Genomic DNA, 17,594 nt, shown 5'->3' on the forward strand with positions numbered 1-17,594 from the left:
ACCAGCCCATCAGAGTAACTGTCAACAGCTCCAGAGTACCTGTCACCACCATCAGAGTACCTGTCACCAGCCCCAGAGTACTTGTCCCCAGCCACAGATTACCTGTCACCAGCATCAGAGTACCTGTTACAAGCCTCAGAGTACCTGTCACCAGCATCAGAGTACCTGTCACCAGCCCATTATAGTATCTCAGTACCTTTCAACAGCTCATCAGAATACCAGAGTACCTGTGACTAGCCCATCAGAGTACCTGAGTACCTGTCACAAACAAATCAGAGTACCCGCGTACCAGTCATCAGCCCATTAGAGTACCTATCTCCGGCTCATCAAAGTACCCCGAGTACCTGTCACCAGCCCAGTAGACATGGGCGTCGTCAAAAATGTGTTTAGTTTTGTTCCGTATGAAAAAAAATTGTATTTCGTAATTTGTGTATGAAATTTAATTCGGATTCGTACGAAATACGAATTTTCATTAGATTCGTAAACTTTTCGTTAAAATAACATCCCTGTGCTGTGCTGACTTCCTGTTTTTTTAACTTTTAGGTTTGTTAACTTTTCGTAACAATTACGAATGTTCGTTATGATGAATTTAGCATTATGTCCCTGTGCTGAGTTCCCACTTCCCAGGTCTGTACACCTGCTGTGTGTCCATTATGAGGGGTTCCCACCATCCCTGTGCTGTGCTGACTTTCTCTGATTGGTGAACAAAACACCAATCATGTTTCTGTAAATTTGGATCTGAAATTTGTTAACGAAATTTCGTATTTCGTATGAAATTCGTAAGCATAAAAATGTGTATTTCTAATTCGTACGAATGTACGAATTTCCGGAAATTCGTACGAATTTTTGATTCATACGAAACTAATCGCACATGTCTACAGCCCAGAGTGCCCCAGTACCTGTCACCAGCCCATCAGTACCCGAATACCTGTCACCAGTCAATCAGAATACCAGAGTGCCTATTATAAGCCCATCAGAGTACCCGAGTACCTATCTACAGCTCATCAGAGTACCCCAAGTACCTGTCACTAGCCCATCAAAGTACCTAAGTACCTATCCCCAGCCCATCAGAGTACCCGAGTACCTGGCGGTCACCAGCCCATCAGAGTACCCCGAGTATCTGTCATCAGCCCAGAGTACCCCTCTCTATGTGGCCAGGCCAGGTTGTGTAAAAGTCTCATACATGTGGTATCGCCATACTCAGGAGGAGTAGCAGAATGTATTTTGGGGTGTCATTTTTGCTATGTACATGCTATATGTTAGAAAAATCATATAAATTGACAAAAAAAGTTTTCATTTTCTTTCCAAATTTTTTGGGAAAAAAATTACATGTTCAAAAGACACATTATGCATCAAAGAATATAAGTTGGGATGTTTTCTTTCCAACATGGGGTAATTCTGTGGGTAATTCCACTACCCTGGTGGTCCAGGACCTTCAAAGGTGTGATAGCTCATCAGGAAATGAGATGTGTAATTTATGCTCCTAGAACGCCTGATGGTGCTCCCTGCATGTTAGGCCTCTCTATGTGGCCAGTCTGTGTAAAAGTCTCACACATGTGGTATCCCCATACTTGGGACAAGTAGCAGAATGTGTTTTGGGGTGTAATTTTTGCTATTTACATGCTATGTGTTAGAAAAATCGTATAAATTGACAACTTTGTGTAAGAAAAAATAAGTTTTAATTTTCTTTCCACATTTTCCAAAAACTTGTGGAAAAAATTAACTTGTTCAAAAGACTCATTATGCCTCATAGAATATACGCTGGTGTGTTTACTTTGCAAAATGGGGTAATTTTGTGGGTAATTCCACTGTCCTGGTGCTCCAGGGTCTTCAAAAACGTGATAGATAGGAATGAAATTAGATGTGTAATTTATGCTCCTAGAATGCCTGATGGTGCTCCCTGCATGTTGGGCCTCTGTATGTGGCCAGGCATTGAAAAAGTCTCACGCATGTGGTATCACCATACTCAGGAGGAGTAGTATAATATATTTTTGGGTGTAATTAGAAGTATGCTTATGCCGCGTGTGATAAATAACTTGTTATGACAATTTTGTGTAAAAAAAAAAAAAAAAAATCTTAATTTTCTCAAGAATTGTTTTAAAAAATACAACTTCAAAAAACCTACCACCTCTTACTAAATACCTTGGACTGTCTGCTTTCCAAAAAGGGGTAATTTGAGTTGTATTTGTGTGTGCTGTCCTGACATTTCAGGGTCTCAAGAAATAAGACAGGCCGTCAGTACATCAGGTGTGATAAATTTTTAATGATTTGCACCATTGCATATAGACTGTAACTTTCACTCATACCAAATAATAAACACTAATTTGGGTTATTGTTTACCAAAGATATGTATAAATATAAATTGTGGCCCAAATTTATGACCAAAAATTACTTATTTGCAAAATTTTATAATAGAAACTAAAAAAAAGTGTTTGTTTTTTTCAAAATGTTTACTCTTTTTTTACGTATATTGCAAAAAAAAAAAAAACTGTGGTGATTAAATACCACCAAAAGATATCTCTATTTGTGTGGAAAAAAAAAATAACACTTTGGTACAGTGTTGCATGACTGAGTAATTGTCATTCAAAGTGTGAGAGCACTAAAAGCTGAAAATTGGTCTGGCCAGGAAGGGGGTATAAGTGCCCTGAATTGAAGTGGTTAAGAAAAAAATGCACCTGACTGCACCAAAAAGCACCAAAAACGCATGAAAAATGCACTGGAACACATCAAAAATGTGCATGCAGAAAAGCATCTGAAGCGCATCTGCACACTTCTATGGTGTGAAATGGCCTTAAAAGAAGAAAGACATTTGTATTAGCCATTTGCCAACAAGCCGTTATACTGCGGCAGGTTGGTTCAGCGTAAATCTCCATAGGTGTACCTGGCAATCTGTGTGTGCGTACGCCCATTAGCCCATTGGCCACTGTTGGAGTTAATCAGCGGGTCCAGCGGACTCTTTGTCCGCCAGCCGACTGCGATCGTTCCCCACAGAGACAAAATAGGGATCTGCCATAGTAAACAAGGCAGATCTCTGTTTTGTCAGGGAATCACATAAAGATCCTGTCTTTCTGCTATGCAGAAAGACAGATCTGTGTGTTGTCCCAGGCAGCCCACCCCCCTACAAGTTATAAACACACTGAGGGAACACAGTTAAGCTCTTGATCTCTCCTAATGTTAATCCTTTCCCTGCCAGTGCTATTAGTAGAATGGCAGTGCATATTGTTAGCACTGATCACTGTAATAATTTCACTGGTTCCCACAAAAGTGTAAAAAATGTCAGTTAGGTGTCTGATCTGTCCGCCGCAATGTCGCAGTCCTGATAAAAATCACTGATCACCGCCATTACTGGTAAAAAAATGATAATAAAAATGCCATAAATCTATCCCCCATTTTTGTAGACACTTTTGCGCAAACCAATCAATATACGCTTTTTTTTTTTTTGTTACCAAAAATATGTAGCAGAATACAAATTGGCCTAAATTGATGAAGAAATTCGATTTTTTTTGGGGCTGTGTTTTATAGCAGAAATTAAAAAATATTGTTTTTTTTTCAAAATTATCGGTCTTTTTTACTGTTTGTAGCGCAAAAAATAAAAACTGCAGAGGTGATCAAATACCACCAAAAGAAAGCTCTATTTGTGGGAAAAAAGGACATACATTTTATATGGGTATGACTGCTTAATTGTCAGCTAAAGTAACGCGGTGCCGTATCGGAAAAAAATGTCCGACAGCTCCGGTAAGCAACGGAGATCGGGTCCTTCTTGTTGCTGGGTATAGAGACGAGTGAGGCTAAGATGGCTCCCACTCGTCTCTATACCATAGGAGGGCGGAAGCGACGTCAAAAAGTCACTTCCGCCCATACCACTTAAAGGAACATTTTTTCAATGTAATTTTTTCAAATGACATTTTTTTTTATTGCATTTAAGTCCAAATATGAGATCTGAGGACTTTTTGACCCCAGATCTCATATTTAAGAGGACCTGTCATGCTTTTTTCTATTACAAGGGATGTTTACCAAATACAGTGTGAAAAAAAGTATTGCAATGAACGCCATTTTATTCTCTAGGGTGTTAGAAAAAAAACAATATATTATGTTTGGGGGCTCTAAGTAATTTTCTAGCAAAAAAATGTTTTAAACATGTAAACACCAAGTCTAAAAAAGAGGCCTGGTCCTTAAGTGGTTAAAGATTGTATAACATGTCTGACCGAAGGTGTTGTCTATGGTATACAATGCCCATGTGGGCTACAGTACATCAGTATGACAAAAAGATTAGCCAAGAGAATACAAAAGCATATATTAAAAAAAAAAAAAACATACCTGTGGATTTTAAAAAACATAATTTGTTCAACCATATCTATCTTGTTCCTAATAGGGACCCAGCGGGATTGACATTCTGGGGTATTGAAAAATATAATATTTGGAGGGGAGCAATAAGTTAAAATCATTGGGCCAAAAGGAGTCAAGATGAATATATGAACAAAAGACATTACCTCCCAAGGAATATAGACGTTGACATCATAGTATTATAGTAGGTAAAGTTGAATAAAGACAATAGTCCTTACAGTTCAATCTTTGTAGGTGTCAGTGTTATTAACTATTTCCCATATCCCATGTCGTGTTCCTTAAGATGCACATCTAAAAGTCTTAAAAATATCAACACTCCCCTCTTCCACCACCAATTGTGGAAGAGAGTTCCATATCTTTATTGCCCTGACAGTGAAAAACTCTTGTCAACGCTCTTTTATTGATGCCCTAATAGATCGGGACCAGTACTCCAAATCAGAGATATACTCCAACCTCACCACCTACCAGGCTTTGAAATACCACATTGTTCCTTTCAAATCCTGAATATCTATCCTTATCAACCAAGACGCATCGGAAAAGATCCTTGTGAGGTATCAAAAAGTCTGCTTTCTGGTAATCTGCAAAACATGGCGAGAAACCCAGTTCAAAATCACCCATCGAGCATATTTCCCGTTTCGTCACAGCAAAATTGACTCCACTCTCTCCGCATGCCCTTGGTGTGCAACTCCCAGACCATCCCTTTTCCACAGACTATGGACCTGTTAAGCAATCCCACCTTTTGGGATCAGGTGTTGAAATACATTGATAAGACTCAGCAATTACTTATACCTAAGGACTGTTTGTTATACCTTTTCAGGTGCGATACCTCCCAGGCTTCCTCATCAACGCCTACCTGTGACTCTCTTCCTCAATGGTCCATATTGGACTTCTGACAGCCCGTAGGGAAAAAATGCAAGCTTGCGTCCACCATTTCCTGCCTCAAAACAAGCACAACTAACCCTATTTCACATTGACAAATTGGACACTAGCACCCAACATTCTATATTACTAAAATGCTTTATTACAAGATGGCGTCGCTTCATGGAACATTCTTTCTCTCCAGAAAAAATCTCTTTCACATGACTCCCTTCCACTATATGAACTGGTACCTGCGTGCAGACCTTGCTAATACACTGGGCAAACTTAGTTATCCAGGACACCTACAACTCCTTAACCCTTCATATCCCCTCCCCTAGGCATTCCACTTAATCTATGTGATCAAGTAGTACATTATTTGATGTGAAATGTTCACTATCTCTTCATAACTTTATTAACCTTTATACCCATTTCCCGGTGGAATGTTCATTTGCTTCCACTCCTTAGGACACCACTTTGGTAGAACCACCAGTTAGTTACTCTTGTTGGACCAGATACTATCTTAGTAGTTATCTCATGAATGTTTGTAGGCTCCAAACCTCGCAGCTTTATCCTGCTTACTATATCGTATTATGTATTTTACTTTGTTGCATTTGCTGGCAGACTACTCCTGATTAAACAAATGTTATACTTTTATACGAAAATTGAATAAATATATATTTAAAAAACAAAAATGCTTCTCCTCCAATCTCAATGTCTGGCCCCATGTCCTCTTACACTCCTTGAGACTGAATAGATTTTTTTCTATGCTGGGATCGCCATTGAGGTATTTGTAAATCGCTATCATTTCTCCTCTCAAGCGTCTTTTCTCTAGCGAGAATAAGTTTAGTGTTTGTAGTCTTTCCTTGTAATTGAGGTCCTCCAGTCCTCCTTAAACATGCATTGTATTTTATGTGATTTTTAATGGTAAAATATGGGGTATTTTTCAAAGAGGCAAAAGGTGTTGCTAAAGTTAATATGTTCCTTGATATAAACAATTATATATATTTTTAACTTAACTTTTAATTAAATTTTTTATTAGTGCTTTTTTATATGTGAAGTAACCCTTTATTAACTTATACAGTATTTAATATGCTTCTAGGGGGATTTATTATATGTATTAGGTATTGAAATATTGTATGGATTGTAGTATAAAATGTATGAAGCAGATGAAATCTGCACAGAGTTATAGTGTTTAATAAATTTATAAAGGCAGGGAGGGATTTGAATAAAGAATTATACAAGTGCAAAATTATTTTTACAGTTCAGGGCATAGTTATTTGTTTCCATGGTTATGCAGTAAACAAAATGTGGGATATAAAAACTGACAGGATGTCACGCCACTCCGTATCCCCCGAGGAAGTCACATGACCATGACGCAGTTGATGTCAGGACACCAGGACAGTAAGTAAGTACAGCTTTGTTCAGATGGCTACAAGCTAAATGTTATCCCTTGAGGGAACAGTGCATGTGTATATGCTGTGGTGCACCAGCTTTGTGCTCAATCTCTTGTGAGTGAATTCTTAAGCACGTGAATTTTAACCACTTGGCGTCCGCGCTATAGCCAAATGACTGCCACAGCGTGGACCTGAATTTCCGGGAGGCCGTCATATGATGTCCTCCCCTTTGCATGCGCACTGCGCGCTGTGATCACCGAGTCACTGATCCCGGCCCCTTACCATGTAATCAGCTGTTAGCCTATGACAGCTGATCACATGATGTAAACAAAAGCTTGGTAATCATTTATTTTTCTCCTCACGCTGACAATGTGAGGAGAAAAAAAAGCTGATCACCGGCTTAGGAACATCTGTCCTGAAGAGGACGAGGCAATTCTGCCTCATCTGTGCCCACCAGTACCCCCTGCAACTACCACCTGCCATTGCCATCTGCCAGTGCCCACAGTGTCCACCAGTGCCGCCTATCAATGCCCACAAGTGCCACCTATCAATGCCCACCAGTGGTGCCAATCAGTGCCACCTAGCAGTGCTGCCTATCAGTGTAACCAACCAGTGCCAATCAGTTCCCATTATTGCCACCCATCAGTGCCCACAACTGCCACCCATCAGTGGCCATCACTGCCACCTATTGGTGCCCATCAGTGCCGCCTCATCAGCATATACTGTATCAATGAAGGAGAAAAATTACCTGTTTGCTAAATTTTATAACAAAATATAAAAATATAAAAAATTATTTAAAAAAATTGTTTTTTTTTACATTTTTTTAACAAAAAATAAAAGCTGCAGAGGTGATCAAATACCACCAAAGAAAGCTCTATTTGTGGGGAAAAAAATTATAAAAATTTCATTTGGGTACAGCGTTGTATGACCATGCAATTGTCATTCAAAATACATCAGCACTGAAAGTTGGAAATTGGTCTGGACAGGAGGGGGGTTTAAGTGCCCAGTAAGCGAGTGGTTAATAAACTTTGGATGATTTTAGCAGAAAGCACTATGATTGTTTTTATGTTTTTGAGCAGATGAAGGAAAGAATAAAAGTGTCCTATTAAAAGTCACTTTCGGGAGGTACAAACAGGGAACAGAGGAGAAGTGGAGAGAAGCCATTTTCTTTGCAAGTGTGATAGAGTTGAATCCTGGAATTGTGTTATGTCATAAAGGAAAAGGCGCGTTTTGACCCATGTAACCCATAGGTCAGCAGAGAAGGTAAGAATATACAGGGAGTCCCTGATTTACGAACCTCCGAGTTGCGAACAACTCCTACTTACGACCGGCAGGCAGCGCCGGCGGGCACATCGGAAAACAGTGGAAAATTACATTGAAAAACTGCGGAAAACATTGGAAAACACTGTTCTGCACATGTGTGTCCAAATTATGAACAAATCCGACTTAAGAACAAACAGGCAATCCCTAACCTGTTCGTAACTCGAGGACTGCCTGTAGTGTGAACAGTAGAGGATACATGTGTGATTCCCTTTTGGAGTAGAAAATAAGAAGGAAGATTCTCCCTCGTATATACATTATATATATATATATATATATATATATTTATGGTCGAAGCCCTATGGCCGATATGGATATGAAAAAATTGACTTACCATAAGACTTACAACATGAAATAGGCCTGAAGTGTGCCCTTGTCTGATGGTCGGTATACCAAAATAAGGGGGCATACCCTATTTGTGAAGAGAAATTAATTTGAGCCCTGAAAAGGGGATGGGAAGGTGTTTACCGCGCACAGGAAACCGACAAAGACCACAGGCGAGTGAGCTGGTTAAATACCCCCCGTGCTCCTCCCATTCAGGCCACCATACTGGCCTTCCTACTTATGGTCGAAGCCCTATAGCTGATATGGATATGAACAAATAGACTTACCATAAAACTTACAACATGAAATAGACCTGAAGTGTGCCCTGGTCTGATGGTCGGTATAACAAAATAAGGGGGCAAAAACATTCAGGTAGGGGTGTAGTTTTATTAGTTTTAACTTTATTTATTGAGCAAGTTTGGTGAATGCTTGTGCCATTTCCACCCGAGGATTAGGGATGTACCGGGCGAGGTAGGCAGAGTTCCACCTGCTTAGTCTCTTAATAAAGTGATCTGGGACCCATGCTGAGATGCTACCAAGGCTGCTCCAATACTAAAGAGTGACCGTGGTACTGACTGGGGACGAGATGTAGGCTGCGTAGAAGAACCCTCATGTGTTTGACAAACTGCCAGGCACTCAAGGGTTTGCATGGAAAAGGTAATAGGGGACTAGAGTTTGAGCGTTCCGGTAGGAGTGACAGTAGGTGGTTGAGTATGGTTACTGGACACTAGGGATGAGCTTCGTGTTCGAGTCGAACGCATGTTCGACTCGAACATCGGTCGTTCGCGCGTTCGCCGAATTCCGAACGTTTGGGCCGTTCGCGGCAAAATTCGTGTGGCCCACAATGCACTGCGATGGCGCAATGCATTGCTGTCTCACGATTGGCCAAGCATGCACTGTGACCCCGCATGCTTGGCCAATCGCAGCGCCAGCAGCGAGGAGAGCCATGGTTGGCCACAGGCATCCTGCCTGTGGCCAATCATAGCTCAGGCTGTGTAGTGCATGCCCCACACTATATAAGGCCGCCATTAAGGCAGCCTCGTGCAGTGTGTTGGCGTCTGAAGCAGTGGGTGTTCTGTGTACCTTCAACACAGTTACACACCAATCGTTTTTGGCTGATTTACTATCTTGCTCTTGTGTAGTGGTTACTGTCTGTGCCCTGACCGCAGTATACACCACTATATTCACCTCACCTATATAGCTAGTGATCTAGCTTTAATAATAGAGCTTGCAGTCAGTAGTGTTAGTGCGTGCTGTCTGCGTGCTCTGTACCCAGTACATACCACTATATACACCTACATAGCTGTTCTCTATTTGAGCCCGATTGTCATCTGCAGGAGTTATTGGAAGTTGTGTGTGCTTCCAGCACAGCACAGTATACATCTGTATATACCCCTTTAACTCTGCTGTTTTCTGGTTATTGTCTGCGTGCCCTGACCGCAGTATACACCGTGATATTCACCTCACCTATATAGCTAGTGGTCCATCTTTAACAATAGAGCTTGCAGTCAGTAGTGTCACTCAGGAGATAGTGCGTGCTGTGTGCGTGCTCTGTACCCAGTACATACCGCTATAATCCACCTACATAGCTGTTCTCTATTTGGGCCCGATTGTCATCTGCAGGAGTTATAGGAAGTTGTGTGTGCTTCCAGCACAGCACAGTATACATCTGTATATACCCCTTTAACTCTGCTGTTTTCTGGTTATTGTCTGCGTGCCCTGACCGCAGTATACACCGTGATATTCACCTCACCTATATAGCTAGTGGTCCATCTTTAACAATAGAGCTTGCAGTCAGTAGTGTCACTCAGGAGATAGTGCGTGCTGTGTGCGTGCTCTGTACCCAGTACATACCGCTATAATCCACCTACATAGCTGTTCTCTATTTGGGCCCGATTGTCATCTGCAGGAGTTATTGGAAGTTGTGTGTGCTTCCAGCACAGCACAGTATACATCTGTATATACCCCTTTAACTCTGCTGTTTTCTGGTTATTGTCTGCATGCCCTGACCGCAGTATACACCGTGATATTCACCTCACCTATATAGCTAGTGGTCCATCTTTAACAATAGAGCTTGCAGTCAGTAGTGTCACTCAGGAGATAGTGCGTGCTGTGTGCGTGCTCTGTACCCAGTACATACCGCTATAATCCACCTACATAGCTGTTCTCTATTTGGGCCCGATTGTCATCTGCAGGAGTTATAGGAAGTTGTGTGTGCTTCCAGCACAGCACAGTATACATCTGTATATACCCCTTTAACTCTGCTGTTTTCTGGTTATTGTCTGCATGCCCTGACCGCAGTATACACCGTGATATTCACCTCACCTATATAGCTAGTGGTCCATCTTTAACAATAGAGCTTGCAGTCAGTAGTGTCACTCAGGAGATAGTGCGTGCTGTGTGCGTGCTCTGTACCCAGTACATACCGCTATAATCCACCTACATAGCTGTTCTCTATTTGGGCCCGATTGTCATCTGCAGGAGTTATTGGAAGTTGTGTGTGCTTCCAGCACAGCACAGTATACATCTGTATATACCCCTTTAACTCTGCTGTTCTATAAAAAAGGCATCTGCAGGAGTTAGTGGGTGTTGTGTGCCTCCAGCACAATATAAACTACCCAACTACTGTTTTACCCAACTCCCTTCAGGCCATTACCATGTCTGGAAGGCCAGCAAGGAGAGGCAGACAGGCGCGAGCCGATAAAAGAGGGCAAGCAGGCTCTGTGTCTAGAGACAACAGTGCTGGTCGTGGACGCGGTGCATTGTCATCAGCACGTGGCCATGGGACATGCTTGTCCTTCTTTTCTGCAGCTGGACATGTTGAACCGCAACATGCCAACGACTTGGTAGAGTGGATGACCAAGCCCTCTTCATCCTCCTCATCCTCTCTCACCCAGTCTCAGGGTAGTAGAAAAGCAGCTGCCAACACATCGTCGTCCCTCCTCTCAATGTCATCATCAGTGACTCCTTCCCTAGACCCACCACGTCCTCCTGAGGAGTCTCCTGAACTCTTTGAGCACAGTGTTGGGTACATGCTCCAGGAGGATGCCCAGTGTTTGGTGGGCTCTGATGATGACACTCAGCTAGAGGAAGGCAGTAGCGTGAGCGCAGAGAGAGAGGATGCTCAAGAAGCACAGCAATCTGGCAGTCATGTTCCACAAGCTGCAGCATACTGCCAGGTTTGCTACAGCGATGAAGAGGGAGGGGATGATGAGGGCACTGACTCCACGTGGGTGCCTGGAAGGAGGGAGGAGGAGGAGGAGGAGGAGGAGGCACATGTCCAACGAGGCAGGATGCCCTCCGGGGGCCAGCTTAGGGGCAGCACACCGACTGAATCACACCGCAGAGCTCCGCCTGCGCAGAGCGCTTCCTCTGCGCGTTATTCTAAAAGTTCTTTGGTGTGGGCCTTTTTTGAGACGAGTGCATCAGATCGCACCGCTGCTATTTGCAACATATGTCTCAAGCGTATCTCACGTGGCCAAAACATCAGCCGCTTGGGCACCACATGCTTGACCAGACATATGTTGACCTGCCATGCAGCTCGTTGGCAAGCATACCTCAAAGACCCACACCAAAGAACAAAGCGGACCTCTCCTTGCTCCTCATCAGCTGGCATCTCCAACCCCACTAGACCTTCAGTCCTCTCTGAAACCTGCTCTGAGAGGAATGAAGGTGTAGAATTAGGTGTGTCACAGCCAAGTGCTTCCGGGAACTCTGCTAGTGGTACATCCACGTCCGATTATAGCAGGCAAATGTCCCTGCCCCAGCTGCTGGACCGGCGGAAGAAATTTACTCCCAGCCATCCACATGCCCAGCGGTTGAATGCTAGCTTGGCTAAATTGCTAGCACTTCAACTGCTGCCTTTTCAGTTGGTAGACTCGGCCCCCTTCCGTGAGTTTGTACAATGTGCGGTTCCTCAGTGGCAGGTCCCCAAACGCCACTTTTTCTCACGGAAGGCAATTCCGGCTCTCTACCGGCATGTGGAAGGCAATGTCCTTGCCTCGCTGGACAGGGCGGTCAGCAGTAAGGTGCATATTACCGCTGACTCATGGTCCAGCAGGCATGGACAGGGACGTTACCTGTCTTTCACGGCCCATTGGGTCACTCTTCTGGCTGCTGGGAAGGATGCAGGACAAGGTGCAGTAGTGTTGGAGGTTGTTCCGCCACCACGCCTCCAAAATGCTACTATTGGTTGTGACACACCTCTCTCCTCCACCCCCTCCTCTTCTTCTTCCTCCATGGCCTCTTCCAGTGCTCTGTCCTCAGAACCAGCGGTGCTCCGTAGGCGTTGCAGGGGCTACGCAAGTACGCAGGCAAAACGATGCCATGCCGTGCTTGCGCTGGTTTGTTTGGGGGACAGGAGCCACACTGGGGCGGATGTTTTGTCAGCTCTGCAGGGGCAGGCCGAGAGGTGGTTGACGCCACGCCAGCTTAAGCCAGGAATGGTGGTTTGCGACAATGGCACCAACCTCCTCTCCGCCCTCCGACAGGGACAACTGACCCATGTGCCCTGTGTAGCTCACGTCCTTAACCTGGTGGTGCAGCGGTTCTTGGGCAGGTACCCCGGCTTACAGGATGTCCTGAAACAGGCCAGGAGAGTCTGTGTGCATTTCCGCCGATCATTTAATGCCTGTGCTCGGCTGGCTGAGCTCCAAAAGGAGTTGAACCTGCCCAAGAACCGCCTTATATGTGACATGCCCACCAGATGGAACTCAACATTGGCCATGCTGCAGCGGCTGCACACGCAGCAGAGGGCCATCAATGAGTACCTGTGCGACTACGGCACCAGGACAGGGTCAGGGGAGCTTGGTTTTTTCTCACCACGCCAGTGGGGCATGATCAGGGATGCATGCACTGTCCTGTCACCGTTTGAGGAGGCCACAAGGATGGTGAGCAGTGACAGTGCATGCATCAGTGACACTGTACCTCTTGTCCACCTCTTGGAGCATACGCTGCGTGGAATAATGGACAGGGCACTTGAGGCAGAACAGAGGCAGGAAGAGGAGGACTTCCTTGCCTCTCAAGGCCCCCTTTATCCAGACAGTGTTCCTGCTGTGCCACCCATCACACAGGAAGAGGGTGAGGAGGAGGGAGAGGAGGAGGAGGATGATTGTGTCAGCATGGAGGTGGAGGCTGGCACTCAGCATCAGCAGCAGCAGCAGTCTTATAGGGATGATTTACAGTCCCAAGAAACACGTGGACTTGTACGTGGCTGGGAGGAGGTAGCTGCGGATCATGTTGTCCTTAGTGACCCAGAGGACTCCGGACCGAATGCCTCAGCTAACCTACGCTGCATGGCCTCCCTGATCCTGCAAAGCCTGCGGAAGGATCCTCGTATTCTTCGGATCAAGGAGAGGGACCATTACTGGCTGGCCACTCTCCTTGATCCACGGTACAAGGGTAAGGTTGCCGACCTTATCTTGCCATCGCAGAGGGAGCAGAGGATGAGACATCTCCGGGAGGCCTTGCAGAAAGCTCTGTGCAACGCGTTCCCAGAGACTGGGAGGTCACAAACTCCTGGTCCTGGACAACGTGTTGCTGAGGCATCAGTCAGAAGGAGCGGTGGAGAAGGTGGCCATCTGACTGATGCTTTCAGACAATTTTTTAGTCCGCAGCCCCAAGGTATGATTGGTTCCAGCACCCATCGCCAGCGTCTAATTTACATGGTGCAGGAATACCTAGGGGCAAGGTCAGACTTGGACACCTTTCCCACTGAAAATCCCCTGGCTTACTGGGTCTTGAGGATGGATCACTGGCCAGAGCTTGCACAGTATGCAATTGAGCTACTGGCCTGTCCTGCATCCAGCGTTCTTTCGGAACGCACCTTCAGTGCTGCTGGTGGCTTCGTTACCGATCACAGGGTGCGCCTGTCCACCGAATCAGTTGATCGACTGACCTTCATCAAGATGAATCAGTCTTGGATCACCCACAGCTACCAAGCACCTGAAGCTGATGTAACCGAATAATTTTTTTTGAAATACCACATCCCTTCAAGACTGCCTATGCTGATGCTGAGTGACTGTCCTGTTATGTTGATTGTCTATCCTCTTCCTCCTCCGCTGATATGTTGGAAGAACATTTTTGGTTCTGGGTGATGCCAGCAGCCCAATTTTTCTGCCCCTGTTTAACAGGGGCGTTTAAGTACAATTTTTGATGCAATGCTTTGCAGCAGGGCTAATTCCTGCAATAAAACTAGAGTATATGGCAGAGGTTGCAGTGTGATGGCACCAGTGCCTAAGGCCCAATTTTTCTGCCCCTGTTTAACAGGGGCGTTTAAGTACAATTTTTGATGCAATGCTTTGCAGCAGGGCTAATTCCTGCAATAAAACTAGAGTATATGGCAGAGGTTGCAGTGTGATGGCACCAGTGCCTAAGGCCCAATTTTTCTGCCCCTGTTTAACAGGGGCGTTTAAGTACAATTTTTGATGCAATGCTTTGCAGCAGGGCTAATTCCTGCAATAAAACTAGAGTATATGGCAGAGGTTGCAGTGTGATGGCACCAGTGCCTAAGGCCCAATTTTTCTGCCCCTGTTTAACAGGGGCGTTTAAGTACAATTTTTGGTGCAATGCTTTGCAGCAGGGCTAATTCCTGCAATAAAACTAGAGTATATGGCAGAGGTTGCAGTGTGATGGCACCAGTGCCTAAGGCCCAATTTTTCTGCCCCTGTTTAACAGGGGCGTTTAAGTACAATTTTTGATGCAATGCTTTGCAGCAGGGCTAATTCCTGCAATAAAACTAGAGTATATGGCAGAGGTTGCAGTGTGATGGCACCAGTGCCTAAGGCCCAATTTTTCTGCCCCTGTTTAACAGGGACATGTAATTACAATTCTTGATATAATATTTCACAGGAGGGCCCCTTCCTGTGCCCACCCAGAGTAACGGTGAGGACTTATAGTGTTGTGGCACCAGCACCACAACCACCAAAGGTCAATTTTTCTACCACTGTTCAACAATGGCATGTAATTACAATTCTTGATATAATCGTTCACAGCAGGGCGCTCCAGCGCCCACCAAGAGTCACTTTGAGGGCTTACAATGTTGTGGCAAAACCAACACCTTGTTCCGCCATTTCTGCAGAGCATATAGGGCAGGCCCCTACTTTCAAACATCCAATTTACAAACATCTCCTACTTGCAAACGGAAGGAGACAACAGCAAGTGAGATGAAAAAAGATGGACGACAAAACAAATTATACAGGGGTGATAACCCTTCCCTATGTTTTCCAAAAAGCTTAAAAATAGTTTTTTTGACTGGAGCTACACTTTAAAAATGTACCAGTTGAAAATTACAAACAGATTCAACTTAACACAACAAACCTACACAGTCCCTGTCTTGTTTGCACCACCTGTATACTGCTGTTCTGAGTATATAGGGCCTGGGGGCCACACACATTTCCTTTTTTTAATATGGGTACGGGGTTCCCCTTAATATGCGTACAAGACCCAAATAGGCTGGTAATGGGCAGGGAGGGCTACCCATGCCATTTTTCTGAATGATTTTCAACCATATTGCAGATATAACATTAAAACCGCAAGCAGTTTTAAATGGTGTTATTTCCGTTTAATGTCATTTTGTGCAGGGACTGTTCTAAACACGGGAAACACGTGGCACTTCACAGGCATACTACAGACACCCCCCAGGCACCATATTTAAAGGAATATTTCATTTTTTTTTTCACTTTAATCGTCATTAAAATCAGTGTTCCCGCCAAAACGGCCGCTTTTAAAACTTTTTATTGCATTGACCCATGTCCCCTGAGGCAGGAGTCAGGTCCCCAAACCCTTTTTAGGACAGTATCTTGCATATCAGCCGTTAAAATTAGCACTTTCCATTTCGAACGTTCGAGTCCCATAGACTTCAATGGGGTTCTAACGTTCGTTACGAACGCGGGGTCCGTTCGAAAGTTCTGGTGCGAACCGAACCGGGGGGTGTTCGGCTCATCCCTACTGGACACCAGACATTGTTTGTTCTATAGAGATGGATGTCTATCCTGGAGCCTGATTGTTGGGTTTTAAACACTGCAAGGTGGAGGATGAAACGGTGTTGGTAGCGAGCCAAGTGACGACTACGCAGAACTTGGCCTGCGGGATTGTTGCAGGTGAACTTGCTAGGCCATCAGAATGCGTAGTAGGTAAATGGCTGTTTGTATGAGCAGGCTGGGGAAAGGCCAAATGGCAAAATAGTAAAGATAGTAGACATGTCCCGGAAGATGGCAGACTGGTGCTGCCAAGATAATTGCAGCAGCCTGCGCAGGAAGGACATAACTGAGAGAGATCCAGACCTGGCTTCATCAATAAGATCGGCCTCGGCCCTGGTTGTCGCTGTGAAAGTCACGGCCTGTACTGTCCTGATATGACCCCAGAGTTGAGCGGCTGTCATGACTGGGTATAGCTTGAAGAGGAAGAAGTATCTCTGAGGCCATGATCCTGTAAACCAATGGTGGCCAAAAATTGCAGCGAAGTCTGTGGAGGCTGCGGCATCTGTCACTACCAGGGGTGATAGGGGCGACATATATGGTATAAACACCGTTATACCGATCCATGTAGTACGGAACCTTCCGACATTGATAGGTCTGCTATGGCCGCTTCTAAATTAAGGATCTGAAAGGGGTCGTGTGTCTGGGAAAGGAAGATCAGGAAGCGTGACATAAAGATCGACCCTGGGGAATGACCCATATTGCGGAATTGAGCATTGGAGAGAGAGACTGAAGCCGCTTCTTGGTACGCCCCCGTGTATGGGTGAAGTCTTGGAGTTGGAGACTGTAAGCTGAAGGACATAATGGTCTTTAAAAGTCAGGTGGTGTCTGTATAGTACCTAGCTGCCAGTGCCACTAATGATAAATTGGCTAGGCCGTAGAAAACCGTAAAGGGCTAGGTAGATGGCCACTTGGATGACTAGACTGGAGAATTTGCGAGGATTTTTTACATGTCCCTAAAGATGGCAGTTATGATGGGTGAGCGTTTGCCGTTGGCTATGGGCTGATGCTTCTGAATGCCATGTAGAGGAGATCTTACTGTATGGGCTATAAAGACAGACGGCTCTCCGGGTCCTGTAAGGATAGGAAATGCTGGAAGCTGGCTAGGTATAGCCTGATAGTATTACAAGAAGAAGCCAGCTGCGTGTGGCAACACAATACCTGGTGCAGGACGGAAGCTGAACTTAACTGTCCTAAAGGAACAAATACAGACAGGAAATTATGAGCGGCCCATATGAAAATGCCACTGGAGATAAGTGGCCAAATAAGTGCCGCTGAAAATGATGTGTAGCCAGTTTGTGTGCCACTGGGAATGGGCTTGCAAGAAGAACAATTGCAAGAAGTTATGCTAAGTTGCGTGCCTCGCCGCAAATGCAAA

This window comes from Lithobates pipiens, unplaced genomic scaffold (genome assembly GCF_037356315.1).
Source record: "Lithobates pipiens isolate NorthernLeopardFrog02 unplaced genomic scaffold, aLitPip1_a1.2 Scaffold_13, whole genome shotgun sequence".
Classification (NCBI taxonomy): Eukaryota; Metazoa; Chordata; class Amphibia; order Anura; family Ranidae; genus Lithobates; species Lithobates pipiens.